Below are 7,260 nucleotides of genomic sequence, written 5' to 3'. Positions count from 1 at the left end.
AATATCCAAATATTGACCAGATATATCAGGCCCTACTGTGGTGTTGAATCCATGGGTGAACACTATGTCTAACCTGGTCATTCAGGATGCTCAGGTAGTTCCAGGAGGCCACTTTATTTCTGAATGACTGATGCTTACGGCAGGATTCATTTTAACCTGTGGAAATGCATGTCTTGTAAATACAACTTTGTGCCACAATGAAGTAAAGAGACTGGAAGTGTTTTGCCAAATGATTAACAAATGTCAGTTTTGTCAATGTTATGCTCTTCCTCTACTAGGGCTGTCACGATAATTGCTATATCGACTTATCATTCAATAAATAACAGATAAACAATATATTTATAGCTCGATATTTATCGTCATTTATGAGCATTACCCCCAAATTAAGTTCCATTATATTTCATGTTTGAAATGATGATGCACTCTTAGAACAAAGGTTGAGATGACACTATCTTGTATCGTTAGAGTCAATGATATCGTTTTATCGCGATACTTTCCTTCAATATATCAAACTACAAATTTATTATCGTGACAGGTCTATCCTCAACCTTAATCATTCTTTTCCTTACATTTTCAAAGTGCTGTTTTTTGCTGCAGACTCCTGGCATCTCCTGGTTTTCTCTTTGGCAGGTCCAGTCTGTTCCCAACAAAAAAAAACAACAACACACAGGTGTTGCAATAAAACGATTGATTGTGCCCAGATTCACATTTGGACAGGGATATTTTCACGACTCCATCTTCGAGTGAGTATATTAGACATTATCAATCATTATTATCAAGGTTGGTATTCTATTGAAAGCACTCTGTCTGGTCACCGCGATTTCAATGACCTGAGTTTGCTGTAGTTGTTCGGGAACATTATGTGCGTGGTTATAATGCTAAAATCAATACCAACAGTAGCTTTTTTACCATCTAAAAAGAATTTCCAACATCAAAGCTAAAGAGTAAATCCACTGTCTCAGGTTAGACTAAAGTGTAACAGCGGCTCACTGTAAGAAGCAGCAGTACATCCAGAACGCTGCTGCTCGAGGCCTGACCAGAACCAGGAAATATGACCATATTAGTCCAGTGCTCAGGGCAGCGCAATGTAAACGAGGAAATGAATGTCAGCGGTGCCATCAGTGCAGTCACCTCCTCTTGTGACGCCCCCTCACAGGTGGCGGAGGCGAATGGCGCATATACCTCCACCACTCGGAAAATATTTTGCCAAGAGCCTGTGCCCCTCCGTGCGCCGCCACAAGATCTGGCCCAGAATCTATTACACTTTACGTTCTGTGTCGCAATACATATCGGATCGGCCCCTGTGTATCGCGATATGTATCGGATCGTGACTAAAGTGTATCATCTCAGCCCTACTTTTCACAAAGGTATTGTATTAATGATGGAGGAGTGTAACCACAATCAAAGATCTCAATGGGGTTCAGATCTGGACTCTGTGGAGGCCCATCCACCTCATGCTCCCTGATCCACTTCAGGATGTTCAGGTTATCAGATGATCTCATTCTTTGGGCGCCTAGTGTTTCCGAACCTACGCCTGACCAACTGCACTGAGCCCAGATCAGAACAGGTAAATCGTGATGACCTTTTTAACATTTTTGTCAGGCAGTGTGCATGTTAAGGTTGCTTAAGTGTTTCCAAAGGACGATACCTGAATAATTGCAGCCTTTGCTAATTGCGTCTGTTCAAATTGCTAGTTAAATTTGATGGGTGATTCATCCTGCCCCCCGTAATAGGCTTATTTGTTAACTCTCCGCTTTGCAACAATGATCCAACAACAGTACACCTCGCAATTTGTCAACTGTAACAGCGCGGCTCCATAAACCTCTCCGCGAGGCATTTTGTCAAAGCCTGGACGACCTGCCCGACTCTGAACCATGACATTTGATGGTGTTTATCCACTGCACTCTGGATAAAAATGATCATAGCTAAATCTCTACAAATTACATCTCATATCTCTCCATTAGATTAATGTTCCCGCTTCAAACAAAAAAAAACCTAAATCTCTCTAAGCTCATTGTCCCCGGATCATGACCCCGGACCGGATTACACGGCGCATTTACAGACCCGCTCTCTGTCTCTGTCCCTGTCTTCTCCGTCTAAAACACTTTTCCTAACGACGTACTTGAACTCAATCAGTTTCCACGGCGACACAGACGCAATTATTCAACGACTAACAGGCGCCAAAGGTGATTAGGGCTCGGGTCATCTGTTCCAGACACACAAACCCTAAAGATATGCATCAAAATGAACTGCTTTCAGAGTTTGAGAGTTTCCATTATTATCAATAATAATAATAATTCATTTTATTTGATGTCGCCTTTCATGTCACCCAAGGACACCTTACAATTAAAGGAACAGGCCACCGTTTTTTCCATACTGAGATATGTTCTTACCTGAGCTTAGACGAGTTGATGTGTACCTGTCGTAGGTTATAGGGAGCCAGTGGAGTTGGACGAGGACCGGCGTGGTCTGTTCTATGGATTTGGTTCGAGTGATTATTCTTGCTGCAGCGTTATGGACATTTTGAAGTTGTTGTATGAGTTTTTGGGGGGAAGACCAGAGAGGAGAGCGTGGCAGTAATCCAGGCGTGATGTGACAAGTGCATGAACAAGTGCTTGGGTGGAGTGTTGTGAGAGAGACGGGCGGAGTTGGGAAATGTCGCGTAGGTGGAAGAAGGCTGTGCGGATAGTAAATTGGGTTTTGTTAATGATTTATGTACTCGATGCGGTGATTATCTTAGAAATCAGAGAAATGTAGTTGTCAAATCTCCCAGACCAGTTTAAATTGAGAGTTCTATCCCCATACAAATGAATAGGGAAGCCGGGTATTTAATTTCTTTGGTTTCTTTATCATTTAAGGAATAGGCCACCGTTTTTCCATGCTGAGATTTGTTCTTGCCTGAGCTTAGACGAGTTGACGCATAACTGTCTGGTCTTTATGCATGCGCTCAGTCACCCAAAAACACGAAAGATGTTGTTAGCATTTAGCCTCTACTCATGGTGAAGCTAGAAGCGACCAAGCTCTTCCACGTGTTCCCTATTTAAATACGGTTACGTGAGTGGTTACACGATCCAAGTATAGTCACACAAAATTAAACGTGTCGATTTTCTAAGCGGATAAAAAGAGGTGCTATATTGTAAGGAGTAGTAATACCTTAGGGGCACTTCGACTTTACTGCGTGGACGTCGAAGCGCTCCTAAGGTATTGCTACGCCTTACAATGAGGAGAGGAGGAGAGGCTATATGCTAACGACGGTGTTTTTGCATGACTGAGCGCACGCGTAAAGACCAGACAGGTACGCGTCAACTCGTCTAAGCTCAGGTAAGAACATATCTCAGTATGCAAAAAGGCTGGCCTATTCCTTTAACATCTTATAGTGCGGTGTGGGTGTTCGACCCCGCAAAAAGAAGAAACTTAACAGATTTTTAATTAGCATTTAGCTCAGGACACTTTTATTTACATACATTTCAAAAACTCGGCTTTGACATCACAAATATAAAATAAAACATCTGGATTGTTCATAATTTGCAATTTGCAATGTTTGACGGCTAATGCTAACGGCTAAAACGGAAAAATATTCTGAGCAGGCTAACGTTTCTCGGAGTAGGCGCCTTGCTAACTGTCCGCATATACGTTAGGATTAAACACAGCTTCTCCTTTTTATTTCTTCTATGGTAATTACAACTTGTGAACTCGGAGATGACACAAAAGCTCTGTGTTCAGATACGAGATGAAGACAGCAATGGCGGCCCCCAGTGGAGAAGTGCAGCTAATGGTGAAACTTTAACAAAACCACTGCAAGGAAGTAAACGTTACAGCCTTCAATATAATGTGATAGAACACATTTTGAATTCTATGTGTGGAGAAACATTCATAATGTTAGCATCTCATTAGCTAACTGTTGTAGCATTAGCCATTTTGTTTACACCTGAGTCTATGCAGCTGGAAACGCTCTGAGCTTGTGAGGTGTCATTTTCGAACAAATCCCAGCTAGCTACCAGTTTCCTGAAGCACAGCAGTGGTTCTCAAACTTTTCAGGTTGTGACCCCACAAAAAAATCAATCCAAAAATATCATCAGTGTGTTAGCTTTTACATTCATTTTAATGTGTACTTTTTACATTGGCATTTCATGTCATTCACGAAGATGTAATACTTAAAAAAAAAAAGTCTCATCTTGAAATATTCTCGCAACCCCCAGTTCAGGGCCTCACATCACTCTTTAGGTCCCCCCCCCCCCCTCACTTTGGGAACCCTTTATCTAAAGGTGAACATTTGGGTCATTGGGCCAGACACTTCACCTGCTTTACATTTACAGTGGGATCCCATTATAAGCTCAAGTGCAGACGGACCAAAATGTAGAAATGGACAAATGGATGGGAATTATCGGAGTTAAACAGCGAGTCAAAACGGGGACTGAATCTGGACTAAAATTGATGTAAGCCAGGGTTTATCTTGGACCATATTGGACTGAATCCACTTATTACCAACCACCTGCTTCGTGTAAAGAGCTAATGCAAATGAACACTGACATGTCGTCCTGAAGCCCGACAGACATTTGTAGACTTAATTGTCTGTGTGGGGAAATATATCCTCTGCCCATCCAGGTCTTCACCCAGAATCTCGGTCAGAAGTTGTTTTTGTCTCTGGGGTTGCAACTATTGTCAAAGGAACAGGCACACATTACACTTATATTCAAATCGATTTATGGAGAAGTAGATATTTTCATGAGACTAATATGCAAAGGTGATCATTTATAGACGGGTGTTCCTTCTGGACCTGTTGCTGCAGGTATACTCCGGTCTAGGTTCAGCAACACTCTGTGCCCAAAGAATGAGATCAGCCGACGACCTGAACATCCTGAATGACCAGCCAGGTTATTTCATCTATGGGTTTCTTCTTCCCTGATGGCACGGGCATATTCCAAGATGACGGTTCAGGGAGCATGAGATGGATTGTCTACTGCCGGGGTCTTATCGCCAAAATATTTATGCCAATAAATCTTTCTAATGGAGTCTTTCCAAGTTGAAATCGTTTGTGCCATTATCTTTGCTTTGCTCTGATCTTTTAGTATTATGTCTTCTCTATAGTTTTGTAAATGTCTGTTCAAATATTTTAGAACGGAACTGTGTGTGGCGCACTGCTTGTTCTATTTTTGTTTGGTTTCTTTCTTTTCTTTGCTTTGAAATACTATGTCTCCAGAAAACCCTCGAACCCTTTAAGGCCCATATAATCTACAACAGTGTTTGTAAACGTGGACATTGAGGGGACTTGGCTTCATATATGCTGAGTAGAAGAAAAAAAAAAATCGTCCTGCCACCCAGCAAACTTGCCAAGCCCTGCACTTCAGGATGGGTCAATTATTCAGCGACTAAATTAGAGGGAATAAACCATTCCTCAAATATGGCGACACAACACCATGGGATTATTTCAATTTTCTGAAGATAAAGTCAAAATTCATACATTAAATATAAGAAAACCCCTTTTCCAGCTCAGGGTTGGCTTTAAGTGGAGAGCACGGAGCCAGTGGGAGGGGAGGAGTGCGATGATGAAGAGAGAGAACTGCGCGCTCCGGAGCCAGAGGAGCGGCAGCGGCGGCGGCGGCGGCGTCACAGCAGCAGCAGGAGCTCATCTCCCGCGCACAGAGGCACTTTGGATCGATGCAGACCGCAGCCTCCTGAACCGATTTATACAAGAGGAGTGGAACAAACTTCCACGCCCCCACACCGAGTCTTCTCCTCCTCCCCCTCCTCCGGTCCGGGCTGCTGCGGGCTAATAACACCGGTTGCGGGTTTTTTTTTTTTTTTTTTTTTTGCCACGATGGAGCACGGGGTCAGTTTTGCGCCGCGCTGAAGCAGAACGCGGTGGAAATGTCCGAGAGACGAACGAGGCGCAGCGCCGCGGAGCCAGGAGCGCACTGTCCCGCGTAAACTCAGGTAAGGAAACACAGGGGGCCTTTTGAAGCGGGCATGTCCAAAGACTTTTACGCGCGCAGCGATAACTTCATTATTGAATTTTACGCACTAACACTATCTACCTATTTCAAAAGTAGATAAATAGAAACAAAATGAACATATAAACATTGGCTCATTTCAAATAGATTTACTTCGGAGTTAAGACTTTTATGTTTCACAGTGAAAATCACTTGCACCTTTTATCCCAGTGTGGTTTTATACTGCAGAGAGCAAATAAACTGAGTCTCGATCCTATTGCAAACATGACAAAATGAAAACTTACATGAAGATGGGCATTAAAAGCCTCTTCTTTTGGCCCACACACAGACAGAAATGGGTCACAAAATATCATAATCCGCAGTTAGGACACAATATTGCACATTAAACCTTTTTTTTTTCAAATGCAACGACATTGATCATTTCTAAATCTGTGGAAACATTTGATTAAGCCGAGGAATGGAGTCAAATTTGAACAGGCCTATTCAACAAACTGGGCCAAATAATGGTGTCTAAACAAGCAAAAATAAATAAAACATGTAGCATTCATTTTGATGAATTTAAGCCATAACAGATCAAGAATAGCTCGTGAAACAACTGTAACGTTTTTCAGTCCTTCATTTTGGCACAGTTCCTCTAATGACTCAGAAAACTGGGAAACACTGGTGTATATTCGTCGTTCTCTGTAAACGTGTGGGGAATTTTCTAAACGGGTCTAAATGGCAGTGGAATGCAACCAAAAGAGAGACAGGTGGTCACCCTACTTACATCACACATCACAAAAAAAATAGTCAGTGCGGTGCATTCAGTGTTTCCTCTGTACGACTTTATGACAGAGTAATGGCATTGTTGCTCTTTGTGTGTGCCAACAGTCGGCTGTGGACAGGTGTGACATGACAGAGGGGACAAAAGGGAAGAGTGCACAGTAAAATACCTACAGAGGGATGGTCACAGCCAACAAGATCGGTTTTCATCCATTTTTGAGTTAAATTGTCTTCTGCTTTAAAGGCTCTGAGCGACAGGAAGCCAGTACAGGGGCCATGGACTACTGTAGTGCCTTTTATTTAATAAAACCACTAAGATTGCATCAGGGGCGGATCTCGAGGGGTGGCACAGGGTGGCAGCTTCCACCCCTAGGTCTTGCCACCCCAGTTGATGACAGCCAGGTTTTGTCCTTGTCTGGAACTGAAATTCTAGTGTAGTCGTCAACCTGGCACTTTACAAATGCATAGTTTCAAGGACTAGTTGCAATCCAGATCTTCAAAGCCTGATTCATTTAATAGTTTTTGTGGTCTGTATCACCAATGTGAT

This window comes from Gobius niger (genome assembly GCF_951799975.1).
Source record: "Gobius niger genome assembly, chromosome: 4".
NCBI classification, from domain to species: Eukaryota; Metazoa; Chordata; class Actinopteri; order Gobiiformes; family Gobiidae; genus Gobius; species Gobius niger.
Note: the sequence above shows the minus strand (reverse complement) of the source record.